General features: G+C 42.1%; 1 pseudogene; it reads left to right on the top strand.

Moving 5' to 3' along the window:
* Positions 1 to 467: 467 nt before the first annotated feature.
* On the top strand, positions 468 to 1,110 carry LOC122201811 (annotated as a pseudogene).
* The last annotated feature ends 13,053 nt before the right edge of the window (positions 1,111 to 14,163 follow it).

Raw genomic sequence — 14,163 nt, forward strand, 5'->3', positions numbered from 1 at the left:
CATAACAATGAAGAGGTTATTCTCAGTAAAAGCCATAGTAACTAATACTCACTGAGCACAGCCCTATTGGCCCCAATCTGTGCCAGTCATTTCTCTATGACCCATCATGGACTAACCCATTCTATCCTCACAATCTAGCAGGTAGGTACTATAATATTATTATTTGGGGCACACAGGTTAAATAATCTCCCCAGTGGGATACAGCAAGTTAGTGGTAGAGCCAGGATTTGAACCCAGTCATCAGATTCAAATCCCAAGGTCTGAACCACTGTCTGATGCTGAATCTGAAGGTGGACAGCATGACATCCAGCACAGTGGTTGTTATGGGTTCGGGTTGACCATCAGACCCAGGAGACACGATGGGCTTTCACCAAACACTAAACTGGAAAGTTTATCGAAGGACGCGGGACAAGAAATGCAGCAGATACTCATCTTCAACTCACTGGAAGAAGGCCCAGCAGGCTGCCCAGACTAGCGAACAATACAGTCAGGATGGCTAAAGGTGATCCCAAGAAACCAAAGGGCAAGATGTCTGCTTATACCTTCTTTGTGCAGACATGCAGAGAAGAACATAAGAAGAAAAACCCAGAGGTCCCTGTCAATTTTGCAGAATTTTCCAAGAAGTGCTCTGAGAGGTCGAAGACAATGTCTGGGAAAGAGAAGTCTAAATTTGATGAAATGGCAAAGGCAGACAAAGTGCGCTATGATCAGGAAATGAAGGATTATGGACCAGCTAAAGAAGGCAAGAAGAAGGACCCTAATGCCCCCAAAAGGCCACCATCTGGATTCTTCCTGTTCTGTTCAGAATTCTGCCCCAAGATCAAATCTACAAACCCTGGGATCTCCATTGGAGACGTGGCAAAGAAGCTGGGCAAGATGTGGAATGATTTAAGTGACGGTGAAAAGCAGCCTAACAACAACAAGGCAGCGAAGCTGAAGGATAAGTATGAGAAGGATGTCGCTGACTATAAGTCTAAAGGAAAGTTTGATAGCACAAAGGGTCCTGGCAAAAGTTGCTGGGGAAAAAAGGTGGAAGAGGAAGATGAAGAGGGGGAGGGGGAGGGGGAATAAAAAAAACTGTTTATCTGTCTCCTTGTGAATACCTTCTAGTAGGGAGTGCCGTCATTGACACCTCTCTTATTTGAGGCGTGTCTGTTGCCCTCGTTAGGTTTAATTACACAATTGGGTCATGGTCATATTGTAGTCTCTTCAAAGTGCTCTAGAAATTGTCAGTGGTTTACATGAAGCAGCCATGGGGGTCTGGAGCACCCTGAAACTGTATCAAAGTTGTACGTATTTCCAAACATTTTTAAAATGAAAAGGCTCTCGTGTTCTCCTCACTCTGTGCACTTTGCTGTTGGCTTGACAAGGCATTTAAAGATGTTTCTGGCATTTTCTTTTTTGAATTTGTAAGGTGGTGTTAACTCTATGGTTATTGGCTAGAAATCCTGAGTTCTCAACTGTACATATCTATAGTTTGTTTTAAAAAAAAAAAAAGGACAGAACCACCAAGACAAAATCTTGATTGATGCTCCTTGCGTGGCTTGATGCTGTGGGGAAGATGCCTTTTGGAGGGGCTGTAGCTCAGGGCGTGCAATGTGAGGCTGGGCCTGTGGACACTGCAGTGGGCATCTGTTTAGCTCCAGGTTGTCTTGTTTCTGTATATAGTGACCTAGCATTCTGCTGGCATTCTTAGCTGTGGAAAGGCGGGGGGGGGGGGGGGGGGGGGGTCAGCTGGCATGAGAAGTGTTTGGATCTTTTTTTAGTTAAGTGCAGTAGTTTTAAACTGTTTTGAAACAAACTGTAGAACCCTTCATTGTCAGCAAAGCTAAGAGCCACTGCATCAGTGAGAATTCAAGAACCTTCTGTACTAAACACAATTTGCAACGTTCTGTTATTTTTTTTTGTATGTTTAGAATGCTGAAAGGTTTTTGAAGTTAAATAAACAGTATTACTTTAAAAAAAAAAAAAAAAAAAAAGGCCCAGCAGCTATCTTCATGTCTCATTTACATGACACAAGTACCATTGCCCAAGACAATGGCTAAAAGCTGTGTAGAAGTTACCTTGACACAGAGCCGCAGCCTCAGTTTCTCACCCATCTTTCTACTCACCTAGGCCGAGGCCTGCATGCCAACTCACAGGCACAGTCCCCCACAGCAGCAAAGGCAGCTACAACATTCCACATTTATGCTGTTTGGTTTTTAAGAGAATCATGCTCGGAGAAGACAAGCTCCGAGGTCATTCTCCCAGGCAGGCATAGACCCACCCAGGCCAGAGATGATCTCTTTGTTACAGCTAAGTACTTTGTATAAGGGAAATTGGAGTTTTTAGGTTTTTTTTTTTTTTTACTTTTATTTGAGACAAAGATAGCATGAAGGGGGGTAAGGGGCAGAGAGAGGTGGAAAAAGAATCCCAAGCAGACTCCACACTTTCAGTGTAGAGCCCAATACGGAGCTTGAACTCAACAAAACCACAAGATCGTGACCTGAGCCGAAACCAAGAGTCGACACTTAACTAAGCCACCTAGGGGTCACAGGAATTTGGAGCTTCTTGTAGAATGCATAATTGCTCAGTTCATTGTTCTCACATCATGTGAATCCAGTTTCGGCTTCAAATGTAAAAACAAATCCCAAAGAGAAGGAACAGGAAGAGTCAGGTGTCTATTCCAGTTATAAAGACCAAATCCTTTCTCTAGGTAGCACTCCTTCTAATGGTACCATGCAGTTTTTTTGTTTTCTTTTAATTCTGTAACTAGCTGGAAAAGCATCAGTACCCGAAAAGGCTGAGGCTCCTGAGTCATTAGGCCAGTGAGAGAGACCAAAGCAGGTTGTGATGGAAACCAGCAGACCAAGTCCAGGAACTCACCAGGAGACTAGTTCTGATTTGGGGAAGCAAAGCACATACAAAAAAAAAAATATATATATATATATTATATATATCTATTATATATATATATCTATTATATATATATATTAGATATATATAATAGATATATATATATTAGATATATATATATATTTTTTCATTCCACATACTACAAAGGCCTCCCTGAAAACTCAAGAGAAGTGATAAGACATGTTCTTAGAAAGTCAACAAGAGCTAATCAAAGGCTGACAGGCTTCTGAAAGGATCCCTGTGTTTATTTCCAAGGTGGTCTTTGAAGGTGTTTCAGAAGTCAAGGACACTAACTAACTGGAGTTAAAAAAGAACAAACAAAAAGGCCTGTTTTGTCTTCCCAGAGGTAAATGGGAAGGAACAGCATGAGAAGTGCTTAGGTCAGAACCCATTGCTACTGACCTGTTAGCTTCCGGGGCCAGGGCCACCCCTCTCCAAGGGACAATCCTAGATCAAGTATCAGTATATGGACTTTCAGCCTAGATATGGAGAAGTTCAAGGATGGCTGAATAGGTAAATCCATAGCATGAACCCACTCACAACCCTCTTGGGTCAAGCAAAGATACATGCTACTATGTCATTCTTTACAGCTGACATCAGCAAACTGGCCCATGGGCCAGACCCAGCCATCACCTGTTTTAGTAAAATTTTACTGGAAATACAGCCAAGGCTGACCTCATGAGCATGCAACCTGCAGTCACTGAGGAACCACACTTAGGGCCCCATATTTAGTTTAATGGGCCACTATAGACTTTTTTAAATTCTTAATTTTTAAACACAGAGCCACAAGTCTTGATAGTGTACTGGGCCCTATATACAATGTAGTGGGTACTGAACATAGCTATGTTTATGAATAGTCTATGGCTGCTTTTGTACCAAAAAGGCAGAGTTGAATAGTTCCAACAACCAAAGACATTATCTGGCCCTTTGCAGACAAAGTTTGCTGCTATTGCTTTATATGATACTACATTGTGCACACCCTATATAGAATAGAGAGGAGCACGGTTGTGCTGTAACAGAAACTGCAGGCTTGGATTAACACAACCTAGAGATAAGCCGGGCTCTGCCTTTGGTAGGCTCATTGGCCCTACTTTACCTCATTTCTCACCCTCAACTTCCTCACCGTTATGTAAAAGTTGTATCCTAGTATTACCAACATTTTAATCACAACTGTTCTTTGTGTAAGAGATCTTATACCTCTATAAAGAAAAATAATGTAATAAAAACTTAGGAACTTGTCACGAAGTGTGGAAAGTAAGAAAACCCAGCTGGTTGCTAGTCATTTGACACATCTTTGGAAAGCCAATAGACTCACTGTGTCTTGGAACATCCTTCAGGAAGGAGGAGGATTAATTTATTGGCTGACTCCTTGCCATCTTCTGTTGAATGTTCTTACTGGTTAAAGCTACCCCCAAATGTGATTAACTTTCTCCCAAGTTGTATCACTCCACCCTCTGAGCAGCCAGCTGTGTATCAAGTCAAGCTGAACCTGACACTGGAGCTGCCATATCAACAATGGGAGAATGCTGAACATCTGCTTCTGCCTCTAGGGCCTGAGCCCAGCTGGGACCTCAGGAAACAAGAAGCCAGAAGATAATTCACAATATTAATTCTTCTAATCCATGAAAACATATTTTCCATTTATTTGCATCTCCTTTAATTATTTTTATTTGCATCTTCTTTAGTTTTATTATTTTTGTAGGGTTTCTTTTAATCTCTTTTATAGTTTTCAGCATACTTTGTAGTTTTTATTCTTTTAACATTCATCTTTGAGAGACACAGAGTGTGGGTGGGAGAGGGGCAGAGATAGATGGAGACACAGAAACTGAAGCAGGCTCCAGGCTCTGAGCCATCAGCACAGAGCCCAATGTGGGGCTCAAGCTTAAAACTGTGAGACCATGACCTGAGCTGAATTCAGACATTTAACTGAGCTACACAGATGCCCCCAATGTAGTTTTTGGTACAGAAGTCTTTTACCTCTTTGGTTAGGTTTATTGCTATTTTAATCTTTTTGATGCTATTATAAATGGAACTGTTCATTTCCTTTTGGGGTGGTTCATTATTAGTGTATAGAAACACAACTTATTTTTATATGTTGATTGTATGCCCTGCCATTTTATTCAAATAAATATTTTAAGGCTTTGCAGTCTATATGCAAGTCAAACAGTGTAATACACCACACCAACAGAATGAAGGCTAAAAAACACATGATCTTCTCAGTACACAAAAAGCACTTGACAAAATTCAACACCCTATCACGGTAAATAATGCTCAAAAAAACTAGGTGTGAAATATACCACAACATATTTAAAAAAAAAAAAAAAGCTATGTATGACAAGCCTACAGCTAACATCATACTCAATAATGAAAAATTCAAAGTTTTTCCCTCATGACTGGGTACAAGGCAAGAAAGCTCACTCCTGTCACTTCTATTCAAAATAGTACTGGAAATCCTAGCCAAAGCAATTAGGCAAGAAAAATGAATTCAGATCAGTAAATGATCTATTAGCAGATGATATAATCCTATAGAGAGAAACCCTAATTGACTTGTTATTTATTTTGAGAGCACATGCGAGTTGGGGAAAAGCAGGGAGGGAGGGACAGAATTCCAAGCTCTGACAACGTGCAGCCACATGCAGGGCTCGACCCCACAAACCACGAGATCATGACCTGACCTAAAACCAAGAATCGGATACACTCAACCCAGTGAGTCACCCAGGTGCTCTGCTAATTAACTTTTAATCATGAAAAGGTAACCTCTCAAATTTTAACAGTTGGAACTTCAAAGACCCACTGTATATTCTATCTTTTAAATTAAAGAAAAAGAAAAGTTTTGTAGTTCCCTTTAGTGACATCTTAATACTCTTTTCTCTGCTTAAACTCTTAAATGCTTCTTACAGTCCTAGGGGAAAAACAGGGACATATGAATACAAACTGTCTGCAATTAGATCTGCTTATCAACAGGGGATTTGAGAACCAAGTGACCAGAGTATTTCAGGAAGACACACAACATGCTTTCCCAAGATGGATGGCCCCAGAGTATTCCCTCCCCACACCCCCACCACACCTGTACCCTATGTACACAATGCCTAGAAGCCAGACAAGAAGTTGGATTTGTGCCAAATTGAGAATAACCAAAGTATACTGGGGCTTCTGGAAGTAGAAACTGGGTACATGTAGAAATGCTGGAGGAAAAAGTAGGCTTTTCCAAAAGTATGCTTTTGGTAACATGCTGCATTATTACCAAATAACAAAGTTCTAAAATGGCTTTGGTATGTGATTCAAAAAGCTCAGTTAAAAGGGTGGATCCCTAGGTATTCCACCCATGACAGCCGGCCCATTTCACTGGAAACTTAAGCTCAAGGAGTCTTAAATTTTGACTATTGTTCACAAACAAAATTTGTTTTATAGCAGGGTGAAGTTTCATCTGAACTGTTAATTCTACCTGAAACCCATCAACATTTCCCTCCCCCATGATATTTAAAACTTGGGAATGAAACAATGTAAGGCAGGAAGTCAGCAAACTTTTTCTGTAAAGGACCAGATAGTAATACCTTAGGCTTTGCAGGCTATAAGGTGTCTGTTGGAATTACTCAATTCTGTCCGGGTAGCATGAAAACAGCTATAGCCAATGTGTAGATGAATGAGGTTGGCTATAGTCCAATAAAACTAAGTTTTACTTTAAAAACCAAGTAGCTACCAGGATTTGGACCATGGGGCATAGTTTGCAGACCCTCACTATAAGTAAGTGAGAAACCTCAATCTTAGCACTGCCTTCTTGGAAGGCCTAACTATCCTAGCCTTAATTGCAAATGTGGCAAAATTTCTCATCCAAAAGATGTGCTGCCCCACTTGGTCCCGAGTGCCCTCTTCTTCTTTTCCTATATAAGTTCTTTGTGCTATCAATCTGAACTCATCAAGCAAAAGTGTGCTATCCCCAGGCTAATAGCTGCCCCATTTCTGACAGTGGGTAGTCAAGCCTGCTCTGGTCTAGCAGCCAGCTCTCCCATTTCCGGCAATGACTGATAATAGGAGGGAGCCTTTGCACAAAGAGCTGGCTCAGCAAGCTCGGGAGAAAATGATTTTCTCTTTTAGTAGGAAAAAGAAAAAAAAAAAAAGGTTAAAAATGCCAATGTTGTGTTTGCACTATAATTATTCTATTAATCCTGACCTTGAAAACTGAAAATCAACTACCATATAATCATAGCATAATTGTCTGGTAATATCTGTCCTTGAAACTACAACACTGGAATCCATTCTCAGAGCTGGAATTCACACAGTAATTAATCTTAAACTCTTGGAAAAACTCAGACACAGCAAAATATACGTTCCTTAGTCAACTCTGGATGAAGATACTGTACATTATTAAAGTGTCTGATGTATTTGGGCCACAGAAGGTTTACAGTGAAGGAAAGTAAATATGTACTTTTAGATGTGTTTATAACAGGCAACATTTCCTGACAGCTATAAAGCTGGTAAGGCAGAACTTAGATAGAAGCCCTGTTTTGTCTCTTGTGGGCACCAAATTAATCAATCTAATAAGTATAAAGGAGCCAATCAGATAATTAGTCATCTGTAACAATACTGGAAGGCTTTATGGAGACCACAAACAGTACCAGTTAACCCATGACATGACTTACATGCAATTGACTTGAAGAGAAGAGCCAATGAGTGGTATCTTATTCAGGGGCTCAGTCAGTTAAAAAGACAGACTTTAAAAGGTATGAGGGGTGGGGAAGGAGGAGTAAAGTGAAGGTATAGAGGAAAGAGATATACTCAGCCAGGAAACTGGTACAGCAGTTGTAATCATGGTCTCACAGCTAGTCTAGCCAAACCTATTTCCTAGCTTCCTTCCAACTTTTATTCCAAGTCACAGATCCCTACAAACCTTTAAGTCATGAAATATTAGGACATTACCTTAAACATTGTCTCTGGGGAAGAGGAATGTTACATTTCTGAGCCTGCTTTGTTCTACTTTTCCCTGACACCCATGAAGAGGGACGGTCTGTTCAGAGACTCCTCAGGCAACTAAAAAGCCAAGAATCCAAACTCCACTAATGCTCACGTTCTGTTTACTAAGTGCTCTGCCTCTCTGGCCAAACTGAACAGAAATGAATGCTGCACTCAGTCCCAGCATTCTGCCCGTCTGACAAGAGCAGCCAGGAAGACCTTCCACCAGCCTCACAAACTCTTCATGAAGGCATTTCATTAATATTTCCTGACATCCCCTCTGGGGTTTTACACTCAGATATCTCCCTGGCAGCCAGTTCTGGAACATCTGAGGGGGCTCTGTTGCTGGGCCCCTGTGAATGGGCAGACCAGGGGATTTGTAGCCATACATTTAAATAGCTTATTTATCTGTGCATGTTCCCCATTAATTACTCCTGCCTTCAATTGGATTTGTGCTTAGTAATTTTTTCCTTACACAGATAATACAGATAAAAGCTGATGGGCTGTACTGGCCCTGGGCTGGACAACTGCAAAGCCTTGATGCATTGATGCTGATACGTGCAGAGGAAAGGGATGCCACGGATCACAGCTGGTGGGCTTCTGTGTTCCAGAGCAGGAAGCCTGGTCTACCATTCATGCATATTCCTTTCCACTTCTGATTTTTTCAGTGACAGCCAGTAAGACCTACCGACCAAAGGATAACCCTCCAGAATCTTGCTTAATGATCTGTCATGAGGGACACAGGGTAACTCTTTTCTGTTACTTTCTCTTTAGGTTCCCTGACCCTTAAATGCTTGAAGACACTATCAGAGCATTTCACCAGCCCTGGAATTTTGCTGCCTGCATGCACTGTAAGCACTTAGAAGAGTTAGCAAGTATTTTCCATTGAGAGGACTTACACAAAACAAAACAGGAGTTTGTATTTAGCAGGAAACCTTTTTCTCCTTCATGCCATGTCCTGGTTCTACAAAGTTTTAGAGTTTCTATTCTATCTGTTCAGTGTTTGGCCAGCCAGCCCATATCTGTCTGCCTTGCTCACCATATCTATTCACCCGACAGGTGCAGACCAACTCCCCCAAGAGAACATTTTGGCCAGGACATCGTCAGTGTTCTAATCACCAGTGGCAATGCCAGGCTACCAAAGAGTGCAAATCATCAGGGGAGAGTCCACATAATGGCTCTGCACATTCAGCTTGGACTTACAAGCTGCTGTAGGTAGCTTTTATGAATACTGGGGGACAATGCTGAAATTAACAGTAAGCTTTGGCCTGATATCACGGTCACATTGCATTAAAGACAGCTCTGGCTTGCCATTCAGTCTGAGCTGCAAACACCTCCTTTCTGCCACTCACAGATCTGATGCTGTTGACTGACTTTGCTTGCACAGAGAATTCAAGGATGACACAGCTGTCTACATAGCAGTGTCGTAGTGAACTTTGAAGTTCAGTGTGAAAGGGAGATCTCTCCACTGGCATCACCTTGGAATAAACTGGTTCTTCATTCAATGTTATCAGTGCTAAAGAAGGCAGTGCCTCCAACAGATCATGTTCCTATCCTCCCCTCATCCTTTTGACAAACTTACCCCTCTTCCTGTGTTCTTTGCCTTAGTAAAGGGCACCACTATCCCCTCAGTTGTCCAAACTAGAAACCGGGGGGCTGTTGCTAGCACTTTGCTCTTTTCCTAATCCCACCACCTATACAGTAACCAAGTTCCACCCATTCAATCTCCACAATGTCACTGAACAGATTACTCCTTATTCTCATCACAGACACCTAAGATATTTGGCTAGACTACTAAAATATCCTCAGCTAGGGGCTCCTGCTCCCTAGTCCCTCCCTCCCCATTCAGCTCAGTCCACCCTCTATACATCATTAATTTTTATCCTAAAATAAAAACCTGCCCATGGCACTCCTATTTAAAACTTCTGATGCCTCCCATAAACTAATAGGATAAAATTCAGACTCTCTACACCATTTTTGCTTTTAAGGTTTACAGCCTTCAAACCGGCCACACATTTTTTCAACTTCACTTCCTCCTGTTACCTCCACACCCTGGTGCTATGTGAGCCCAACCACACCTTCCCAACCAAGCCAAACCCTTTCACATAAAACCTCTTCCTTCCTCAAGACCCATTTCTCCTGCCTTCTCAGTGGGGAAAATTCATATCCACTCTCCAAATTTTCTCAAAGATATTATTGTCTTCTGGAAGACGTTCTTGGATACCCTTTACCTATCATGATATAATGACTTTTACTGTGTTGCAATCAGTATTTCACATGCCTATTATCTAAGCTCACAGTGGGTTTCTTAGTCTCTGAATTTCTAGCCCTCAAAGTATATTCTGTACACACTGATAGTTAAGGAAAGAAGGAAGAACAAGAGACCATTAGTGTGTTGCTTAGAAAAAACATACAGAAAGCACAAGTTCTATCTTTTTAGTATTACGGGATGTCTACCCATATAAGAGTCCAAGCTTTAGGGGGAAATGGATGTTGTGGAGATATAACCTCTCTTTGGAAAGCAAGTGGAATCTCCACCAATTTGGCCAACTTCCCTGTATGTATTCAAGCCAGGTATTTTACTAGAAAATCACACTTGCAGGGGCCCCTGGGTGGCTCCGATGGTTAAGGGTCTGACCTCAGCTCAGGTCGTGATCTTGAGTTTGAGCCCTGCATTGGGCTCTGTGCTGACTGTTCAGAGCCTGGAGCCTGCTTTGCATTCTGTGTCTCCCTCTGTCTCTGTTCCTCTCCCGCTCATGCTCTGTGTCTCTCTCAAAAATAAATGTTAAGTTTAAAAAAAAAAAAAAAAAAAAAAAAAATCACACTTGCCCCTCAAAATCCAAGGCTCTCAGCCAACTCCAAGCCCAGATGGATCAAAGGTCACTGGCATGATACTACCATCCCTGACATGCCCAGATGCACTCCTGTTGTGCAACTGAGTCAAAGACAGGCTGCTGGAAGATCATCACAGCAATATAAACATGGTTCCAAAACTTCAGATCAGGCAGAGCTGGACAGAAGAGGTAAGGGAGTACACATAATCTGTGGGAGACAGGAAACAAGATTTTAAGAAAGCACATTTTTTTCCTTTCAGTATTTATCCACAAAGGAAAAACTAAAAGGTTAATATACAGGTTGGGATTTACCCTTTTGCTGGAGAATGACAATTTTAACACCTGTAGTTGAAGTGCTAATCTGCCAAATGCTAAATATCTTAGCTCTTATTTTCATGCTTCATGCGTGCACACGTGCTCACACAAGTTACTTCCCACCAGCAGGCTGAGAATAAAAGCATCAGAACATACCTAGGAATTGGACTAGAGACAAACAGGGAATCCAGCAGGGCAGAATGCATCAAACAGGAGTCCTTTAAAAGGCCAAGTCTTCTCCCCACTGGTGTCCAAATGGACACCAGCCCAAGCATGCACCTTGCCCCAAATGACCAGAGGACCTCCAGTTAGACCTTATTTCAACATCCATTTTCATTGTAGAACTAGATCTTTATGGTTCCACACAGCATGGTCCAGAGTATGAAACTAGAGGATTGGAAAAAGCACATGCTTTTTATTTCTAGGCATGCTTGGTTCTGTCAACGACTTCAATGCAACAGCCCAAGGTGTGGTTGGGCTCACAACATCCTTAATGTGTGTCAGCTTCCTCATATGAGAAATAGAAAATAAGCCCCACAGCATTGTCATTTCATCTCAAGTGGCAAAAGTAGGGAGATGACAAGTAACAGTAAGTGTGTAATAAATTCCAATGAGGGGTGCCTGGGTGGCTCAGTCGGTTAAGCGTCCGACTTCAGCTCAGGTCACGATCTCGCGGTCCGCGAGTTTGAGCCCCGCGTCGGGCTCTGGGCTGATGGCTCAGAGCCTGGAGCATGCTTCCGATTCTGTGTCTCCTTCTCTCTCTGCCCCTCCCCCGTTCATGCTCTGTCTCTCTCTGTCTCAAAAATAAACAAACGTTAAAAAAAAATTTTTTTTTAAATAAAAAAAAATAAATTCCAATGATAGGCTAATTCTGTAAGCATCTTCATTAGAAATCTGTACTCTTCTGAAGTGAAGAGAAAGCCCTGGTATTTGGCTGAGCCAATGACATTCAAAAGTTCCCACGAATCCTCCTCCTCCTCCCATACGTAACTGTCACAGGCGCCACAGGGCAGGTTAGAAGGCAAAAAGTATTCGATTTTCATCCTCCTTAGGTTGAGATAAAAGGTGAAGAATGACCAGGATAAATAAGGTCATTCCCCTTGTAGGTCTTGCTTATTTAGATCTCATTTTGAATGCACAGAAACTAATCTCTGCTAGTTGAGATTTTTTTCCCCTCACACAATGTGAAATACAGCAGTAAATTGATGATGTTGGTATTTGTAAGTATCTGTAGTCAACAGAGGCAACAGGTTACATAGAGGGAAGAGAATAAATAAAAAATTTCTTTCCAGAAGGAAGTAACCCATTGATACTACATCAGTTGCTGCTAGGCCAACCCTAAGTTCATTTTTGTATAGTGAATAGTTCTTTTATTGCATTAATAGTTGAGCAACAATGAGTACTGGCAACTTCCCAAAATTAAATTCTAGAGTCATCAGCTACGTCTAATGATACAAGCATCTCTTGGAGCAAAGAGGACTTGGCAGATAAGGATATATGCCCAGATACTTTAAAAAGAGTTAAGAAATAACTTATTAAGAAAGAGAAAGTAAAGCCTTCTCTTATAATGACAATTTGGACACATAGAACTTTTTCTTCCTCGTTGCACCTCCTGCCCCATTCTCATTGAAAGACCAAAGTTCATAAAATTAGAGGAAAATTTGTAATCAGTAGTGGAAACAGAGTAAATAAGGATACTCTCAAGTTAGTAACTTCTATAATGCCTCCTATAGAACTGTCTGGGTTGAAGAAAGGTTGATGGCTCATTCCTTTTCTCACCAACTACTCACAAAGTTAGCATAAGAGACACAAGCAGGAGATGTGTGGGAAGGAAGTGGTGCTGGGCCTTGGGACAGTTGATTGACAAAACAGTTTACACCAGCACTTCTGGGAAAGGAAGAAAGTTCTGGCAAAATCTTGACCAGTCAGCCCAGCACACTCACAGTACCAAATACAGTATGGGGACTACATGGTCCTCCAAGAGATGGTCATACCTAAACCCCATCCCAAGACCAACTACAAAACTCAATTCATGGGTCTCTTAGCAAAATGAAAATGCAGGGCTCCTTGTTCAAAAAGCATCAGAGGCACCTGGGTGGCTCAGTTGGTTAAGTGTCTGACCTCGGCTCAGGTCATGATCTCACGGTGAGTTTGAGCCCCGCGTTGGGCTCTGTGTGACAGCTCAGAGCCTGGAGCCTGCTTTGGATTCTGTGTGTGTGTCTCTCTCCCTCCCTCCCTCCCCCTACCCTGCTCGCAAACATGCACTCTCAAAAACCAACATTAAAAAGTGCATTATAAAATTTAAGATAGCAACAGCAGAACCTTACACAAAGCATAGAACCCTTTTAAACATGGGCCCCTGTGTGACTGCACAGGTGACATGCCCATGAGAAGAGCCACACCTATTTACCTGAGTAACTACTCAAAATTTTCTTGGTCATTCATCACCCTAGTATTAATCTGGGCACCCTCCTCCACTCTAATCCACCCTACCTCTACCTCTCCACTACATTCTCTGGAACACATGGCCTTTGGCCAGAAAATTCCCCCATTGCTCTCTGAACTCGTCCCCTCCCCTCTTCCTCTCTAACCTGGCTATCCCTGACACTACTGTCTACCCTAAGCCTTCCCAAGCAGTTGCTGAGGCCTTTTCAATTTACCTCTCAGTGAGATGATGGTAGGAGTCCTCCTTATTCTTCACTGTGCTTCCAAACAGTCCTCCCCCATCTTACTCAGAGGCACTCCTTGTCACCCATCCACCTTTCACAAATTTGTCATCTACTGGCCACCAAGTCAACCCTGCACTCATTCTAGACTCCCAAAAGCAGCATCTGCCTTTCCACCTCTGGCATCCTCTTGGCCAATCTAACATCACAGTGGATAACCTACCCCCAAACTTAGCTTGCTGATCAGCAACCTGACCTCCATACCATCCCCCATTCCATTCCAGCACTGCCCCCCATACTGTAGGCATTCCTTAAATGAAACTGAACCACCACAGAATCTTTTTCAGTTCTTTCAGGTCCTTCTCTCTTCTAGTCAGTTTACTTTAGCACCCCCAATAAGACTATTATTTATCCTCATCGAGACCTCCAATGCATTGACTTCCTCCATTATTGCATTATCCATTACTCCCCTGCTGTCTTTACTTTTCACTTAGTCTAATTTA

Source organism: Panthera leo, chromosome D2 (genome assembly GCF_018350215.1).
Source record: "Panthera leo isolate Ple1 chromosome D2, P.leo_Ple1_pat1.1, whole genome shotgun sequence".
In the NCBI taxonomy this organism is placed as follows: domain Eukaryota; kingdom Metazoa; phylum Chordata; class Mammalia; order Carnivora; family Felidae; genus Panthera; species Panthera leo.